The sequence below is a fragment of the Sarcophilus harrisii genome, chromosome 2 (genome assembly GCF_902635505.1).
Source record: "Sarcophilus harrisii chromosome 2, mSarHar1.11, whole genome shotgun sequence".
In the NCBI taxonomy this organism is placed as follows: domain Eukaryota; kingdom Metazoa; phylum Chordata; class Mammalia; order Dasyuromorphia; family Dasyuridae; genus Sarcophilus; species Sarcophilus harrisii.
The window spans coordinates 631,748,237-631,768,717 of NC_045427.1; the positions used below are offsets into that span (position 1 = coordinate 631,748,237).

Here is a 20,481-nt window from a genome sequence, read left to right on the forward strand (position 1 = left end):
AGAAGGAAGGAAGGAAGGAAGGAAGGAAGGAAGGAAGGAAGGAAGGAAGGAAGGGAGAGAGGGAGGGAAAGAAAGAAAGGAAGGAGGGAGAGAGGGAAAGAGGGAAGAAAGAAAAGAATTATTCAGTGAATGATTTGCGTGAAGACACTGTGAAGGTGCTGGAAATACAAGTCTGATGCTAAGAAGAAATTTCAGGCTTAAAGCTACAGATGTCTCCCCTGTCTGAAATGTTCTCCCCTGTTACCTCTGCTTCCTGGCTTCTTTAACTTCCTTTAAGTCCCAGATAAAATCCACTTTCTATAGGAAGCTTTTCCCAACTTCTCTTAATTCTAGTGCCTTCCTCTCTCTCAGTCGTTTTCTATTTATCCTGTATGTAGCTTGTATGTACCCATTTGTTTGCTTATTGTCTCTACTCTTAGATTGCAAGCTCCCTGAGGAAAGGGATTGTCTTTTGCCTCTTTCTGCATCCCCAGCACTTATAGTAGGTGGTGGTTGTTATTGTTATCATTATTGCCATCATTGTTGTTAACTTAATCGTTCAGTTGGGGCCGACTCTTCATGACCCCATGGACCATAGCACACCATACCTTCTAGCCTCCACTATCTCCTGAAGTCTATTCAAGTTCATGTTTGTTGCTTCTGGGATACTTTCTATTCATCTCATTCTCTGCCATCCCCTTCTACTTTTGCTTTCAATCTTTTTCAGCATCAGGGGCTTTTCCAACAATTCCTGTCTTTTCAATATATGACTAAAGTATTTAAACTTCAGTTTCAGGATTTGACCTTCCAATGAATAGTCTGGATTAATTTCTTTAAGTATTGACTGATCTGATCTCCTTGCTCTCCAAGGGACTCTCAAAAGCCTTCTCCAGCACCACAATCCAAAAGTCAATCCTGTAGTGCTCAGGTTCCTTACCTTGCTGCTGGAAAAAAAAACCTAGCTTTGATTATATGGACCTTGGTCAGAAAAGTGGTATCTTTGCTGTTTAGTACACTACCCAGATTTGCCAAAGCTTTCCTGACAATGAGCCAGTGCCTTTTAATCTCATGGCTGCAATTTCACCACCTGTAATGATCTTTGAGCTCAAGAGTATAAAATCTGACAGTGCTTCATGTTCTTCTTCCTCTATTTGCCAAAAAATGATAGGATCAGTTGCCATGACCTTAATTTTTAAAATGGTAAGCTTCAAGACAACTCTTACATTCTATTCTTCCATCATCAACAAGAGACTTCTTAATTCTTCACTTTCTGCCATCAGAGTGATGTCCTCTGGATAGTTAAGATCTCTGAACAATCTTAATTCTGCATTTTGATTCATCACTCTGACATTTTACACAATGTACTGCACATGAAAGTTGAATAAATAAGACAACACTATATATGATTTTGTTATACTCTTTCCCTAACCATATGCCAATCCGTTGTTCCCTGTTAGATTTTTAACTGTTGCTTCTCGAGCTGCATGCAGGTTCCTCAGGATACAAAGGAGATGATCTGGTACTCCCAACTCTTTGATAAAAACTTGCTGTATTTTTGTTGTGATCCACACAAAGGTTTAGTATAATTAATGGAAGCAGAAGTGGATTTTTTTTCTGGAACTCCCTGTTTTTTTCCCTTACATTTTCAGTGAATGGTGGCAATTTGGTCTCTAGTTCTTCTGCCTCTTTGAAAAGCAACCTGCAATTCTGGTAATTTTCCTGATAATTCTATATTCAACATTGCTGAAATCTAGCTTGAAGAATCTTAAGCATGACCTTACTGGTAAGTGAAACAAATTAATTGTTCAATCATTCAAATAATTTTTGACATTGCCAAAGGATTAGGATGTAAACTAATCTTTTCCAACCCAATGGCCACTGTTGAGTTTTCCACATTTGGTGGCTGATTGCAGCACTTTAACATCATCATCTTTTAAGATTTTAAATAATAGCAGGTAATTAACAAATATTGATTGATTAAGATGTGAGAATTATTTGCCTAGAGATTGTAGTGGAGGCTGTGGGAGTGAAAACAATGGACAGATAAAATGAAGAGAAAGAAGAGTAGAAGATCAGGGGCAGAGAGAAAGAGAATATTCAGCATAGGGGGTCCAGAAGGGGATGGAGAGTCATTATAATAGCCCCCAAAGCAAAAATAAGAGAACTAGAACAGTAAAGGTACCTCTGAAGTTGAATTAGGTGAGGGTATCCAACAGAGAAGTTTGCTGACTGGATGCAGACTGAAAAATGCCAATGGATTTGGTGATTAGGAGGGAACTGGTGATCTCTGAGAGAACCAGTTCAGAGGAGTTGTCAAGATGGAAGCCAGCAGCTTGTAAGAACTTGAGAAGAGGGTGGATGGTAAGAGAGCAGGTGGGATGTAGGATTTGGGGATCATGTTGGATGTCCTCAATTTTCTTAATGTAATAGGCAACAGAATTATCTGCTCTACGTATGGAGGTTTGGGGTTCAATATGCATAGGATCTTGAAGAGAAAGGAGAATTCTTGGAACAGTTGCTATGGGGAATGAGTTAGGAATTTGTAAGAGTAGAACAGAGTGATTGTCAAGCAGAACTGAGGGACCCCGGAGGCATTTTTATCAATAACTTGGATGAAGGCATAGATGGCAGGCTCATCACATTTGTGGATGACACAAAATTGGGAGAATTAAGGAACACACTGGCTGCCAGAATTAGGATCCAAAGAGATGCCAACAGGCTAGAAGGATGGGTTGAAAGTTGTAAGATGAAAGCTGTGGAGGCCAAACACTTCAGTTAAAAAAATAACATTTTCAAGCCCAAGATAGGAAGATGTGGCTAGACAGCTGTTCCTGTGAAAAAGACCTGGGGGAGTTAGTGGACTGCAAGCTCAATGAGTCAACAGTGTGATGTGGAAGGCAAAAATACTGACACAATCTTTGGCTGCATTTATAGAACTGCAAAGTCCATGGGAAAGATACTCACAGCGTCGTAGGCACTGATCAGGCCCTCTCTGGCATCAGTTCTGGGCACCACATTTTACACGAACCTGTGAACATTCAGAAAAGCATGATGAGAATAGAGAGAGGGTTGGAAACCATGTCACATAGGGAGCAGTTGCAGGAAGGAACCCTGTATATTCCAACTGGAGAACACTGGGGTGGGAATGGAGCAACTCCCTTCGTTAAGGATCTAATGGGGTATCATATGGAAGAGAACATAACCAGAAGCAATGGTTAGAAAAAGAAATTTTATATTATGTTTATATTCACACATATACATGTATACATGTGTGTATTACATATATTCACATATATGCTTTTAAATACATAAAGTGCATACATATTTGCATATGTTCACACATATGGGTGTGAGACTGCTAGGTGGCACAGTGGATAGAGCACTGGCCCCAGAGTCAGGAAGACTCATCTTTCAAAATTCAAATTAGACATTTACTATGTGACCCTATGAAAGTTACTTAACCCAGTTTGCCTCAGTTTCCTCCAATGTAAAACAAGCTAAAGAAGGAAATGGCAAATCAGTCCAGAATCTTTGCCAAAAAAAACCCCAAATGGAGTCATGGAGAGTCAAACATGATGAAAAATGCCTGAACACACACATAATATAGATAGATAGATAGATAGATAGATATAGATATATAGAAACATATTTATGTAGATGTATCCATATCATATCTGCATCTCATTTTTCCACAATTGTTTGCAGGTTATCTCTCCCATTAAACTGTGTGCTCCTTGAAAACAGCTTTTCTCTTTTGCCTTTTTTTGTGTCCCCAGCATTTAGCACATTCCTGGTATGCACTAAGTGATTAATAAATGCTTGCCAACTGACTCCCAACAATGAGAACTCTTCCCAAATGGAATGGGCTCTCTCAAGAAGAAGTGAGTTCCTTATCACCAACAGACAATGGATAGAAAAGATTTCTGGCCAAGAATGGGGTAGCTTCTTGGTCAGTCCTTAGTCTATTCTAGCTAGAGGATTTGGAGGTACTAAGATATGATGTATTCTAAGGTTCCCAATTTTTGCAAAATCCTGCAAAGAAGCACCTGAAAAGATAATAAATACTGGACAGACACACTGGCATTTTCTCAGAGAGCTCTCTTGGTCAAATAAATGACTGAGATTTTGGGTCCAATTGCAATGTCCTGTAATTTTGTATTTCATAAGACAACTCAGCTGTTACCAGGGCCTTTGTTTATCTACCCACTTCCTTGTACAGTGTGACTCTGGATAGTCATGGTAGATTTCTTCATTTACTAATTCAACAAACCAACTATTAATTATCAGTTATCATCTATTCTATACAGCAGAGATACAATGACAAAAATGACAGTTTCTGCCCCTTCCCTCAAGAAACTCACATTCTACCTGAGCGTCCACCCTTGAAAGCTGGGTTCCCAGAAATCCACTTTATCCAGTTTCTGACAACTGAAATTGATCAATATTTAGATCTAAAAATGACCTTAAAGTTGTCAAAATATTTTGGAGATACCTTATTTCCTAGACTAAGGGCCAGGAAGCAGGCTGTGCTCTGAACTTGGCATACCAATAATCCTTTGCACTCAGGATGATATCACTCTCTGGCAAGATATATTGCTTGGACCAGCACCAGGTGTCCATTGAGGGATTTAGCTCCCCTTATTTCCCAGGACCATCCACCACACATATACCATCTCTATTTTCCTTGTGTCTGACAGGTACTGCGCTCCTATTCCTATCACAGAACTCTGCTTCTATTACCCACAGGGTGACGACAACCCCCCAAAACTTGAGACAACAACTGGTCCCATAGGACCAAAGAATCCCTGTATTGTCCCAGGATGCTAACCACGAGAACTATCTCAAGATCTAAAAATGATTGTATTGTAGGCAAAGACCTTTCATGTATATAAGCGACTCCAGCATCAGGAGTCTTTCTTCTTAGGAGGGGAGGGCTTACATTTACAAACATAATTTTCCTCACACCAAAGTTAATTAGACTTCTATCTGTGCCCTGACTTTCCCATCTCTAAGTTGCTCTGTTTTGCCTGTGGCCACCCACAGGTTAGGGGCCAGTTCCAGTACAGTTGACAAAGTCATAATATCATAGCTCTGGAGCTACAAAGGCCCTCAGAGTCACCCAGTCCAACTCCTTCATCTTACAGAAGAAACAGAACCAAGGAAATGAAGCGGCTTGCTCAAAAAGTCCAGGTGCTAGTCAACAAATAACAAATATTCAATAAACACTTTTAAGCTCTGTGCCAATACACTATGTGCCAGCACTGTGCTAACTTACTAAATGGCAGGACCAGGAAACCAAGGCCAGTCTACTGAGAGTCAAGGACACTAGCCAGTCGCAGCTTGAGCTGTCACTCTCCATCTAGATGGCAAAAGGTAGCAGATGTTAGGTGCTGACCCAAATCAAGGAGCCCAGGTTTTTTTAATATGTTTGGACACGTCTACATGGTGGACATGCATGCGTTCATGTCCATGAGGCTGGAACGAGGAAGGGGAAAAGGAGACACTTTCCTATGTGTGTTCTTATACATATCCGCAGGTATGTGTAAGGTAGGAAGACCTAGATACTTTACATTCTCAAATAATCAATCTCTAAGTATTTATTAAGAACCTACTATGTGCCTAGTCCTGAGCTAGGAATTCAGGGAACAAATACAAAAAATGGAAGTTGTAAGCAGCTGGCCTGAGATGTGTGACTTCTATAGGATCATATATTTAGGACTGGAGGGATCTCAGAACCTTATCAAAAGATTTTTAGTCTTAGGTCCATGGATCATCAAGGAGTCTATGGGTGGATTTTAGACCATCTTTAAACTTAAATAAGAAAAACTGCATCTTTATTTCAATTTCATTAGATTCTTCCATAATAACTTATTGTGTATCTAATTTATATTTTAATATATTTAACATCTACTGGTCATCCTGCCATCTGGGGGAGGGAGTGGGGGGTAAGAGGTGAAAAACTGGAACAAGAGGTTTGGCAATTGTTAATGCTGTAAAGTTACCCATGCATATAACCTGTAAATAAAAGGCTATTAAATAAAGAAAAAAAAAGAAAAAAAAAAAGATTCTTCCATAATACTGCTGACACCCCCATTAATTTCCTCCAATTTATCCTGTAAACAGAGTTTGCATCTTTTCTTCCCATCAGACTGTGATCTCCTTGAAGATAGGGACTCTTTTTGCTCTCCTTGTGTCCCAACAGTTAGTACAGTGTCTGGTATATAGTAACTGCTTAATAAATGCTTGTTGACTTGATTTATTTCCTTTATAATGTTATTTGTTTTGTTTTATGCATTTACAAAAGTTATTCTGAGAAGTGGTACATTGGTTTTGCCAAATTGTACGCAGGCCCATGGCACAAAGAAAATTAAAAACTCTTGTTTTAGTGTAGCTACTCAACTCAGCCTTAAGAACTAGGCACAGGGGTCCTCAAACTATGGCCCATGGACCAGATGCGGCAGCCCAGGATGTTTATCCCCTTCACCCAGGGCTATGTAGTTTCTTTATTTAAAGGCCCACAAAACAAAGTTTTTGTTTTTACTATAGTCCGACCCTCCAACAGTCTGAGGGACAGTGAACTGGTCCCCTATTTAAAAAGTTTGAGGACCCCTGATAGAGCTTTCCCCTCTAAAGCTGCCTTTCATCTGCACTGAATCTTCCATGTACTTATTTATGTACATGTTATCTTCCTCGTTAGGATGGAAGCTCTTTGAAGGCAGGCACTGGGTTTTTTTTTTAATATTCCCAAGGATTACCCCAATGCTTGGTATATAGTAAGTGCCATGAATGATGCAGATTGATTGATTAGCATTTATAGAAAGAAGAAACTGAAGTATAGAGATGTGGAGTCATTTGTCCAAGGTCACTTGGTTAGTTAGTGTCAAAGCCAGGACTCTCAGTCAACTCTAAATAAAATTAATGCTCTTTCTACTATACTCTCTGTCATTGTGATTGGCCCAGGGTTATGCAGAGGAAAGGATAAAACACCATGTACAACCTAAATATTCCTTGGACCGCAAGACTTCTCTCTGTCCCATGGTCTTCTTCACTCAGGAGAATTTGAAGCAGATGAGATTAAAATTAGATCTAAGAAAAAAGCTCCAGAATAATAGAGTTTTTCCATGGCCAGAAATGAAAAGGAAGGAGGGGAGTCTCCCTCAATAAAGTACTTTCAAAAACTCATACTATCCATCTAGAAAATAATGTTAGAATCATTAGGGTAGGAATTAGTAAACCAAACCTGGAATCTTCTAACCAATTTAGCCAAATCATTTTCCACTCTGAGCCTCAGTTTCCTTACTGTTCAGATGAGGAAAATAGCCCTTGGCCCTCTCTACCTTATGGGGCCTGTTATGAGGATCGGACAAGGTCCTGAGCTCATAAGAAAATAGAAAGAGCTCAACAAACACAATGAAAGATTGGAATAGAGTCACTTAACTTCTCTGAGTCTTGGCTTTGCCAATCGCAGAAGGAAAACATAGGAATCATCATGGTAGAGTGCTGGGATTATTCACCTGGGAACTTGATTTTGAAAAATATTTTAATAAATCAATGACAATATAAGTAGTTACTTTTATAATATTATCTATTTTATTTTCAACACGAATCTTAGAAGCTGAAGAGTGCTAGGGAACAGGATAACAAGATAACATTAATGCAGACTCTAATCCTTGACATAATATATATAATATATGGACGTAGAGCCAGGAGGACTTGCCTGTAAACATCAGGCTGTGTGACTGTGGGCAAGTAGATTAACTTCTCTGGGCCTCAGATGCCTCATCTCTAAAATGACAAGGTTGGTCTTGATGGCCCCTAAGGTTCTTCTCAATTCTAAGCCAATAAAGAGCCTCTTTCCTGGAAGATTTCTGAAGACCCAAAGGAAAAGTTTATATGTTTTTCTCATTCTGTATCTGGTCTTCCCCCAAATCTCATTTCCCCTCCTTTTTTTTTTTTTTTTTTACTTACACATCCAGCATCTTGCCCAGATACTCATCACCTCCTACCTGTGGCATCATAATAGCCTCCTAATCCATCTCCCTGTACTGTTTTTCCCCATTTCAATCCATCCTTTAGAGTGTGATTTTCCTTAAGTTCAGATCTGATCATGTTATTCTCCTACTCAGTAAACTCCAGAGGATTCCTACTGCCTCTAAGATAAAATATAAGCTCCTCTGTTTGGCATTTAAAGCTCATCACAACCTGCTCCTTTTTTACCATTCCAGATTTATTGCACATTCTTCCCCTTCACCACTCAATGACTGGTCTTCTTGCTGTTTCTCATACCCAACACTCCACCTCCCTTTGCGCAGGCTACCTCCTCTCTATTCCTAGAATTTTATTCTCTCCTTATCGCTGCCTCCTAGAATCCCTAGTTTTCTTTTAAGCTTGGCTCAGGCAACACATCCTTCATGAGGCATTTACTGATTTGCTCAGCTGCTAGTTCCCTGCCCTGCCTCGCTATTAACTTGTATTTATTTTGTGTGTATTTCAATAAATGCTAATCAATCAACCTGTATCATTCATGGCACTTACTAGATACCAAGCACTGGGATAATCCCTGGGAATATTAAAAAAAAAAAAAAAAAAACAACCCAGTGCCTTCCTTCAAAGAGCTTCCATCCTAACGAGGAAGATAATATGTACATAAATAAGTACATGGAAGATCCAGTGCAGATGAAAGGCAGCTTTAGAGGGGAAAGCTCTAGTTCTTAAGGCTGAGTTGAGTATATGTCTCCCTTGATAGAATGGAAAGTCTCTTGGGGCAGGATTTCTTTTATTTTTGCCTTTGTATCTTCAGCATCTACTATTAGGCACTTAGTAGGTGGTTAATAAGTTCAATTGGTTTATTAATTGATCCTTGTGGAGTGTTTCCGAGATAGGAGCAGGAAAGGTTCAGAACAGGGAGGCTCCTGATTTGTGTTCAGGTCCCAGCTTTGTCACTTCCTAGATTGTGGTCTCCGGGAAATCTCTTAATTTGTGTAAGTGGGTCCTTATTCTCCCCACCTGTAAAACGTATAGGTAAGATTATGTGATTCTTAGGCTCCCTTTTTGCTTTAATGATTTATGACTCTATATCTCTGTGCTTCCAGACAAGAAGTCTCATTGTGAACAGGGAAGAAAAGGGAATTCCCAATGACCTTGACCATCCTCTTCACCATCCTCACCCAAACACCTGGATGAAGCTCCAAGGTGACTGGTCTGATTTACAGACCTGCAAAGGGGCTCTCCCACAATATCATATGTGTGTGTGTGTGTGTGTGTGTGATATACACATCTATAAATACACACATATTTTCCTTCTAAACAATAACTGATAAACAGATGACTCTGCTATATTAAAATTTTCCAGCATTTTGGCTACGAGCTGCTTCCGGCGGTAAAAGTTAGCTATTTTATAGCCGCGAGAAGACATCAGCCGTAACATGCTAAAATTATAACCTAGCAGAGTCATCTGTTTAAATACCCTGGAAACTGGGTGCCTAGTGCTTTCTACTGCTTCTCTGTCTCTCTTTTTTTGTCTCTCTGTCTCTCTTTGTCTCTCTGTCTCTGTCTCTCTGTCTCTCACTCTCTGTCTTTGTCTCTCTCTGTCTCTGCCTGTCTCTGTCTCTCCGTCTGTCTGTCTGTCTGTCTCTCTCTCTTTTTCACTCTGCCACACTCTGTAACCATAGTCTATCACAGTGGGTAATAGGAAGGATTCAGCTCTGAATCTTGGGTCTCCCAGATTCAAAGATTTAGATATGGAAGCATTCTCAGAGATCAGTTAGACCACATTTTATAAATAAGGAAACGGAGGAACAGAGAGGTCAAAATCACATCAGGGGCAAGTGGCAGATCTGGAATTCTAATCTAGATTCTCTCACTTCAAATAATAACAGCAGCATTTATATAGCTTTTTAAGGTTTCAAAAGGCTTTAAAATATTATCTCATTTGATCCTCACAACAATCCTTCCAGTGATGAAGGTGCTGTTTTATCCCCATTTTACAGATATGAGAATTGATGTCAAAAGTGGTTGTCACAGAACTAGTATCCGGGATCTTCTGATTCCAAATCTGTTCATTTAGTGTCCAAGCTGCCAATGCTTTATCCACGGTGTTACTCTGCTTTCCATATTCTAGAGCGTATTCTGGGATGCCAAGTCTTCCTTGGACCAAATACATGTAATGTTTATTATTGGCCCCAATGATGTTTCCTTTATTAATTTCTAATGTTTTTTCTTGCCACAGAGGAAACTCAAGCTGAAATCTTGTGTCTTCTGACTGACCTGATGCTCAAATTCTTTTTGGTGCTCTGGTCATCTGCATTTGATCCCTAGTTACCTCTCATCCTTCTCTTGCCACTAAACCAAATTTAGATACAGCAATTAAACATTCATCCTCCTCCTTTATTCCACTCCCACACATTTCAGACCACAAGAGTGCATCTTCTAGGGTTTATCCACAAGACAGAAGAGAACACATGGATTCTGAAATGATATACGAGAGGGAAAGTCATTAGAAGTGCATCTGCCCTATCCTGTGCTAGATGGGAATTGAACTTTCTGACCAAGTCTTACCTCAAAGCTCCCCAAGCCAGCTAAGGCTCCTTGATTTTCACTGTACTAGTAATTCCCTTCTTCACCATGGACTTCAGTTTGTCAGTCAATCAATAAATATTATTAAGTGACTACCATGTGCCAGGAACTATGCTAGCTAAGCACTGGGGAAACAGAGAAAGGTTAAACATGGTTCCTGCCCTCAAGCAGCTCACAATCTAACATACAAACAACTATGTACAAATAAGCTAGATATGAAATAAATTTGAAAGAATCAATGAAGGAAAAGTACAAGAGTTAAAAGGCATTGAGGAAGATTGAAAGAAGCTAGAGAAATCAGGAGGCAGAGCTAAGGAGGAGGAGCGTTGCATTTATGAAGAACAGCCAATGACAATGCCTGGAATCAGGGAAAGGAAAGTCTTGTTTAAGGGAGAGCAAGGAATGAAGATTATATGGGAATCATAATATAAGGAATAAGAAAAGTTAAGAAGGAAGTGAGGAGGGAATAGGTTACGAAAGGCTTTGAATGGCTCCTGGAGCAGTAGGGAACCCCTAGACTATACAGAGTACGGAAGTCACTTGCCTTCCCTATTCAGCATTGTACTTTAGGAAGAAGCTGTATGACAGCAGAGTAGAGGAGGGACCAAAATGGGAAGAGATATGGCAGGCAGAACAACTGGCAGGTGATGGCAATAGCCCAGTCGGAAGAGATGAGGAGCTATACTAGTGTGGTGGCAGCAGCAGAAGAAAAAGGGGGAATATTTGAGAGATGCTGCAAAGGTAAGATTGACAGGTTTTGGCAAGATAACGAGAGTGGAGGATGACCAAGAGTGAAGAGCTTAGAATGGTATCTAGGTTGCAAGCCTGGGGGTTTGGGAGGATAGTGGTGCCTCCCTTTTTTATACATCAAATAAGGAGGTTGTTATCAATGGTGATGATAAATGACTGATATTCACATAGTATCTCTTTATTCTCATTATCTCATCTGAGTCCCAGCAACTCTGTGAAGAAGATACTTTGTGTGTAGGAGGGGATTAGATCTTTAATTTTATGGATAGAGAGAAGAGTCAATTTACAATTTCAAAACAGTGAGAAGTGATTTGCCCCAAAATATACCCAATAATATTAACTAACGCTTTGACAATGCTTTAAATGCTCCAAAGTATTTGTCAAATATGAATTCATTTGATCATCATAGCAATTTTATTATAACTTGCATTTTATAGATGAGAAACAGAAGCAAACAAAGGTTAATTAAATTGCCTAAAAATCATATAACCAATAAGTATCTGAGGTAGAATTTGAATTCATTTTTTCTTGACTCCAGATGCAATGTTACAGTCCAAAACTTCCAGGCTTCTAGTTCAAACTCTCTGCTCCATTATCCTGCCTCTCTTGGAAAAAAAAACCAACTCCTCATAGTGCCTTTTATTTATAATAGCAGAAATAAATAGAAACAGTCTATAGTTTTAATGTTTGGAGAATGGCTAAATAAATCGTGGTGCATGAATGTAATTTTTTTTTATTGAAGGTATCATTTCATTGGGATGGGAACTCCCAGTGAGAGCCTTCTTTAATCAAAGCAGATTGGCAGCTTCTCTGAGACTTACATTAGAACAGTTGCTTGGGGTACTGGGTTCAGGGACTTGCTCAGGGACACATACTTAATACATAATACTTCCAGATTCACTATCTATTCATTTGGGCAGGAACAATAATCAAATGAATGTCATCTTTGTTTTTGGAAAGAACATGACAAGCAACTCCCCTAAGACTCCTTGTAACTTTCTCAAGCCAAGAGCCCCCCTTGACCAATACTCCTCTGTGTAGTGTCTTTTCCTGTTGATATATAACTCTCTGTGCTTTTGATTCATCTCTAAGTTTAGCACCATGCTTGGCCTGTAGTAATTTTTTTCATTCATTCATTCAATCATTCTATTCACTTTATTATAATAAGTTGCCTCAATTTTACTAAGGAGAAAATTGAGCTTTAGAAAGGCTAAGGTATTGGCCTGGGATTGCAAAGTCCCTCACTCTAAGAGAGAATTCAAATCCTGGTCTTCCTAACTCCAAAGCCAGTGCTAGCCACTACATAACACTTCATCTCTATATGATTATTAAGAATCCTTTTAACTCTAAACCCCAAGATTTTCTGAAATTATCTAGCTTCTTTATGTCCTTCATCCCCTGTCCCAGAGCATGATGGGGATCACTATTGATTCTCAATTCAATAGTGAATTGGATTCTCTCCAAAGGAGATGTTCTGGTTCCTACTCTTTGGTCCATACAATAATTGCAGACTCCTCCTCAACCAAGAATATCCCCTGAGCACTGAGCACAAGAGGGGCTGTGGGGCATTTGAATCGTATTCTTACCTTATCACTGTCTATATTCACCTCCTTCTGACCAAAGGAAGATAAGAAATTAATATTCCTGTGATCTTCTTTTCATTTCAGAAATAAATGCAAGATCACTTTAGATAAGACAGAGAAAAATCAGACCACCATAAGAAAATCAGAAGCTGGTGAGCTAAGGAAAGGGTCGGGTAACCATCATCAAGAAATGTAGGGGTCATCTGGGTCAACCACCTCATTTACAGAAGGGGGACTGAGACTCAGAGGGGTGAGGTCATTTCCCCCAAACCACACATCTAGTTTCATATTTCACTTGGCATTATAACCACGGGTCAGACAAAAAAATCAATAAATTGTTATTTTTTCTAGATACTATGCTCAGTTATTCTGTGCGTTATAAGATATGACCCCTGCCCATAAGAAGCTTATTAATAGCTCACATCCATCCATCCATCCATAGTGTACTAAATGATGCATGGGATATCATACATCATGCAAGGGTATGGAAATATAAAGATAAAAATGAAAGAATCCTTGCCCTCAGGGAGCTTACGTTCTATAGAAGAAATACAACATATGCATGGACAAGTATACACAACATATGTGAGAAGAAAGACAAAGTTGTTGTTGATTTTTGGTTTTTGTTTTTTTGGAAGGGGAGGACATGACAATGTAGAAAATTCACAAACCCAGCAGGGTATACTCAGCCTCAAAGATGGATTTATATGGCAAGTTCTATTCAGGCTCAGAAAAGGACAGGTGTCTTTGGGCTGGATAGTCAAGAAAACACTTCCTGATTGAATTGGGCCTCAAGTATAGACAGAGATTTTGCAGGTGGAAAGGGGAATATGTCTATGTGTGTGTGTATGTGTACGTGTGTGTCTCTCTCTGTGTGTAAATATATATGCATGTATGTATTTACATAAATGTGTATGTGTGTGTGTGTGTGTGTGTGTGTGTGTGTGTGTACTACTTCAGCAAAAGTTTGGAGGAAGGGGCAGCCACGTGGTGCAGTAGACAGAGCACCAGCCCTGAAGTCAGAAGGACCTGAGTTCAAATTTGGCTCAGACAATTAACCCATCCTAGCTGTGTGACCTTGGGCAAATCACTTAACCCCAATTGCCTCAGCAAAAAAAAAAAGTTTGGAGGAAAACAGGAAAACAAAATATATTTAATCCAACAACTATTTATTAAGTTTCTATCATATGCATGGTGTTTTGGTAGATAGCAGACATATAAAGATCCTCCAAAAATGTCACCGGCCCTTAAGTGTTTATAGATACTATCAAAAAGATCAAAACATATAAAACAGATATGTAGATATATAGCACATACAGATATGTAGTAAATATACCTATCTAGGGAGAGCAGGAAAGGCTTTAGTCTAGGAAATGGTTCTTCAGATGTGTGGTGATTGAATGAAAGGATTCAAAGAAATGGGGTGAGAAGGGAACATCTTCCAGGCACAAGAGACCCCCTGAGCAAAGGCAAGGAAGCAAGAGACGACATGACCATCGGGCCAGACTGGCTGGCTTATTAAATGTTTGTTGTTATTCAAGAGAGAGTACACAAAACCGAATTTTATCGTAATATTATGGGGAACGTAGATGTGAGCCAAACTGCAGAGGATTTTAAGTGCCAGCCTGAAGATTTTCTATTTTATTCTAGAGTCAATAAGGAACCATTTAAGATACTAGAGCAGGGGCTCATGTAGTGGTAAGAGCCTGTTCAACAACCATTTACTGAGCACTTAGGTACTAGGAATATGGAGACACAAAAGAACGATCTCTTTCCTCAAGGAACTATCATTTCTATCTGTCTGGAATAGAATCTCCCCGAAAGGGAGGAAGGGATGATGTTTGGCAGGACTGAGGTGAGGGTAGGCTGTGGAAAGCAATGGAAAACCAAACTAAGGTGCTGGACTTTATACCAGAGGTCACCCTTGTAAGTTCTTGAGGGAGTGTCTTCTAGGTTAAGCTGCACCATCGGGAGCTCGGGTGCTGGCTGTATGATTAATAGAAGGAGGGAGAAAATGGATGCAAGGAAGCTTGAAGACTTGAGCAACGACGTCAGTGGGAATGAGCGGCCCATCCGAGGCTGCTGGCTGCCTTCCTGTCTCAGTTAAAATCCCACCTCTGCAAGAAGCCCCTTAATGATAGTAACGTTCAATTTCCACTCTATGTTTCTTGTATATACATAGTTGTTTACATATGGTCTTCCCCATTAGAGTGTGATCTGCTGGAGACAAAAGGACTGTCTTTTGTCTTTCTTTGTATCCCCACAGCTTAGCATGAAGGGAAGGGAAGAGTATTTCCATGGCACCTACTATGTGCCAGGGATTGCTCAGTGCTTTTTACAAATCTCATATCATGTGATAATACAAGATCATTGCTATTAGTACATCCATTTTTACAGTTGAAAAAGTTGAGACAAACACAAGTTAAGTGACTTGCCCAACAACATACAATTAGTCAGTTTCTGAGATTAGATTTGAACTCAGGTCTTCCTGACTCCAGACTGAGAGCTCTATCCACTGAGCCATCAGGTGCCTGAATATATTATATTATAATAACAGGAAGTACTTAAGAAATGTTTCTTGATGAAAAGAAAGGAATGGGAAGGACATTACTAAAAAGAATAGACATCATATGATGACTTGTTAAACTTGGTATGTGAGAGCAAAGGAAAAATTAAATATGACTGGAGGGAAGAAATCATAGGAAATCAAGCCCTTTGCGAGGGTGAGAAGCATTGGTCTCAGAGGATGTGGCTTTAAAATGTGGTTCTACTCCCTTTAGAAAAGGGATCTGGGACAATCACTTCTCTCTCTCTCTATCTCAGCTTTCACATCGATTAATTTAGGAAAATGGACTAGAGGATTCCCAAGGTTTCTTCTAGCTCCAAATCCTACAAAATGATAAGGCATTGGCAATATACTCAATGCACCAAACTGCCGTCCAAAGAAATCTGTCCTGGATACTTCTGGTAGAGATGTCCTTTGATAATGACCAATCTCCCTACTTGTTCCTTTTGGAAATTTAGCCCTCGTAGAGAGTGCTCAAAGTCACAACTAATAATCTCTAAACCTGGGTAAACCTGGGACCAAACCCCAAATCTTCTCAGTTATTTGGTCAGATAAGACTCATAGTCTCTAATCTATCTTCCTATGTTCATGCTACTCTCCCAGGTTAGAATGTCTTCCACCTGCTCTCCAGATTACGGAAACAAGCACTTATTAAGCACTTACTAGGTGCCAAGCAAGAAAGAAAATACACTTCTGGCCCTCAAAGAGCTAACATTCTAAATGGTGGAGACAACATACAAACCATGTACATATGAGACATGTAGAGAGTAAATTGAATTAATTTTGGAGGGAAGGCATTAAATTGGGGGGATCAATAAAGGCTTCTTGAAGAAACTAAGTAGAGATTTGAAGTTAGCCAGGAGGTGGAAGAGATAATAGAGAGAATTCCTGGCATGAGGGACACTCAGTGAAAATGTATGGGGATGGGAGCTGGACTGTCTTGGCGTAAGGCATATGGATGTCAGGAGGCTACTGTCACTGGATTGCAGAATGCTTACAACATAGGAAAATGCAAGAGTGGAAAGGAAGAAAGAGACAAGCTATGAAGGGTTTTAAAAGTCAAAGAGATAATTTTGTATTTAATCCTGGAGGCTGATAAAGCTCATTGAAGAACAGCCTCTCCATTCAGGAAGATCCCTAGGCAGTGGAATAGAGGATGGTCTGGAGATGGAGGAGAGAGACATGAGGCAGGGAGATCCACTAAGAAGCTACTCTGATAGTCTAATTATGGTGATAAGGAGCTACACAAGGACACTGCGAGTGTTAGAGGAGGAAAGAGGGAGGAAATAGGAGAGAGGCTAGAAGGTAGATTCAACAAGATTTGGAAACCTATGGCATATGGGTAGCAAGTGAGAGTGAAGAACTGAGAATGACATGTAGGTTGTGAGCCTGGGGACCTGGGGGGAGCCTGGAAGACTGGGACAGTAATGAGAAATAGGTTAAGGTTAAGAAAATGAGTTCAGTTTTGGACATGTCGATTTTAAGATATCTAATAGGAAGTTAAAGGTGTGGATCTAGAGGTCGGGAGAAAGGTTAGGTTGGACAAATAGATCTGAAAAATCATTTACATTGAGATGATAATTGAATCCATGGAAACTGAGGGGATCACCAAGCAAGAGAGTAGACAGGGAGGGCTCAGGCCACAGCCATCTCATATCTCCCTTAGACAACAGGCAATCAAGAGTCCCAGAGCCAGTAATCTGGGGTTTAAATGCTTCCTACCATCTAGTTGTATGACCACAGCAAGTCACTTGCTGAATCTTAGATCCCTCATCTTAAAAATGGAAATAATAGTAATACTTGCATTACCTACTTTGAATAGACATTGTGAGGAAAGTGCTTTGTAAATTGAGGAGCTATAGAAATTGGAGTTATTACTATTTTATGACTTCAATTTTTAATGTCTCTGCATAGGACTGAGGACACAGTAGCTGCTCGGAAAAATCATATTCTCTTGACTTAATATCCATACTCCCATTAACCAAAAGAGGGACAGCTGGCCTATCCCAGACACCCAACAATAGCCTCAACTCTAGACAAACAAGGCAATACAATGGAGTATTAACCCTTTTCCCCAAAAAAATATCATCCCCATTTATAACTGCCATTTTGCCCACCAGGCATTGCCAGCAGTGAATCTTTCACACGTGTACATGAACACAGATAAGTCACTTATTCTTTCTAGGTCATGATTTTTTCATTTTAAAAAAATAGACAATGAGTATGTTCCTGAGTTCCAGTCCTGATTCTAACATTTTCTAGCTTTCTGACCTTGGCTTAATTATTCTAACTCATTGAACCTCAATTTCCCTATATATAAAATGGGGATAGTTAGCCTGGCATTGGATTTGTGGGAGGAGCAAATGAGTTGATGTTTCCAACATCTTTTTAGACTTGAAGCACTAATGTTGTCATCCCACCATTGACAATTTATGTTTTAAGTTCTAAGATCACTTTACCTTGGATGTTATATTTTCTAAGACCCTCTCCACCTCTGATAACCTATATTCTAAGGTCTCTTTCAAATTTTAAATTCTCTGTTCTCTATGCTACATCCTAAAGTCCTTTTCAGCCCTGAAATTCTATGTTCTAAGGTACCTTATAGCTCTAACACTCTATGTCCAATGTTCTAAGGTCCCTATCAGCTTTCACATTTGTCTTTTGTATTCTAAGATCCGTTGAAGTTCTAACATTTTATATTCCATGTGTTAAGGTTTGACCATCTCCAATATCTTGTCTTCTGTGTTCTAAATTGTCTTAGATCTGATTGTCTATATTTTGTGATTTCAAATCAGTTCTAACGTTCCATGTTCTATATTGTAGTGTTCCTTGAAGTTCTAAATTCTATGTTCCATATTTTAAGATCTTTGTCAGCTCTGACATTCTATGTTCTATGTTCCAAAGTTCTTCCAAGTTCTTATATTTTGTATTCTATGTCCTAAGGTGATATTCTATGTTCTATGTCTTATGTCAATTCTAACACTCCATATTATAAGATCCCTGGCAATTATTATATGTTCTATGTTCTAGGGTACCTCTCCACTCCAGAATCCTATGATGAAGTCTGTAACAATCTATATTCTATGGTCCCTTATGACTCAGACATTTTATGTTCTAAGTATCCTAGTTTTATCCTTTCAAGGTCAGAGACTGTGTTTTGCCTTTCCTTGTATTCTAGTATTTAATGCAGTACTTGGAACAAAGTAAGTGAATAATAAATTACTGTTGTCTTGATCTTTTTAAGCTCTGTCCTTCTATGAGTCTATGATACAGACCTAAATCTTATTTTCAATTCATATCAATTATGATGTGGAGATGACCATAGGTATCCAAAGGCAAATACAACAAAGTGCAATATCTGGAAGGTCATCTCAGACCGGAAAGGTTCTTGAAGACAGGCCTGGAGAGAAATTAAGAAGGGTCATCAACAACAGTCATAGTAGCTCATGATCCTTGCCTGCTCTGACAGAGAGGAAACATCACTGAAATCAAAAATCCTTCAAGTTCTTCAGGTATACACAGTTTGTGTTTTCCTACTCCTCTACTGCCACAACCCCAAAATGTTTTTATATCCTTAGTCTTATCGCTCTCTAACTTGCCTTTGCTGTAACAACTCAAACTGATATTCTATCTTCTTGTTCCAAGAACTTTCTTTACAACAACCCTGTGAAGATTGTAATATATGTATTATCTATGTCCTGGAGATAGGAAATTCCGCTCCCAAGTTCACACTCTAGTTAGTATGGGAATTGGGTTTTAAATCCAAGTCTTATTGACTCCAAATCCGGTATACCATAGGATTATTTCCCTTTTCGAAGTTCATATCACATACTGACAGAATCCAAGATAGGAAGGGACTGCCATCCTATCCACAATATTGCCTTTGAAAATGTCAAGTGACGGGGAATTCACCACCACCTTCTTATCCACTCTCCCACCCATACATGTTCTACTGGGTTTTTTTCTGGGTTATCCCACCCTCCACCCACAAGGCATGTCATATATTTTGGGGCAGCTCTAATGATTATCAAGGTTTTCCTTATATCTCTCTGAAATCTGAAGCTACAAAACTCCTCAACCTCCCCTTCTCTTCACACAAATCTTTGCCCATAGTTCTGCTCTCTTATGCCCAGAGCAAAGTAATTTCTCAAATTGCCCCAAAATTATCATTTCTCAGAAGTTTCTTTTCATCTGAGGTCTAGAGGAGGCATGGAAGAGAAAAAAGGAACAGATTCCTACCCATCTTCCCCCTACTTCTTCCCACCACTATCACCACCATATACAGCTGAAAAAAAATACACAAAGTGCTAAATCAATGGCCTGGATTTGCCTAATCCCTTCCCCCCACTTCCCTCTCAGATGAGGCAGACATTGGCTGAGAGAGGTAGTTCTGTCCCCCTGGTTTTATTTGGAACAAACTGATTTCTCACTTTGAAACAGAGGCCAAGAATCTGAAATCTCAGACATTATTATCCCTCTGCTCCCCCTCTTCCCCTGCCCATTGCATATACATGCATGCATGCATACACACACAGCACATACAACACACATACACAAATACACACACCCCTCTGAAGGAATGAGAGAAGAGAGAAAAGCAGAAGGATGGTGGAGAGAAACAAAGGGAGATTATGTATAAAGTGACAGAGAGGGGAGTATAAGATAAAGAAGGAAGGCTCATGCAGACTGGGATTCAAAGGAAAGCAAAAAGAGTAAGTTGAGGTGGTCTGATAAATGGGAGTATTGACTCTGGAGTTAAAGGTACTGGGTTTGAATCCTGACACTTATTACCTGTGTAATAGTGGGTATATGACTTCCTCTCGGGGTCTCCGTTCCCTTATGTGCAAATTGAGGGAGTTGGATTCGATGGCCTCTGAAATCCCTTCTAATTCACAATATATGATTCCATAAAGGAAGAGAGAAAGACAAAAAAGAAGTGAAGGAGGGAGAGAGAATGAGGAAGGAAAAAAGAAAGAATGGAGAGAAAACAAAGGGAGGAAGAGAAAAAGGAAGGAAAGAGCATACTGC

At 39.6% G+C, this 20,481-nt stretch overlaps 1 protein-coding gene across 5 annotated transcripts in view; it reads right to left on the bottom strand.

The window, feature by feature from the left end:
• LINGO1 (leucine rich repeat and Ig domain containing 1) overlaps positions 1-20,481 on the bottom strand; it is a 493,542-nt gene that overhangs the window by 255,999 nt on the left and 217,062 nt on the right. For all 5 annotated transcript variants that reach the window (XR_004232585.1, XM_031956817.1, XM_031956818.1 and 2 more), the window contains one exon: positions 2,944-3,007. The gene's annotated coding sequence lies outside the window, so the exon portion shown is untranslated. The remainder of the gene's footprint in view (positions 1-2,943; positions 3,008-20,481) is intronic.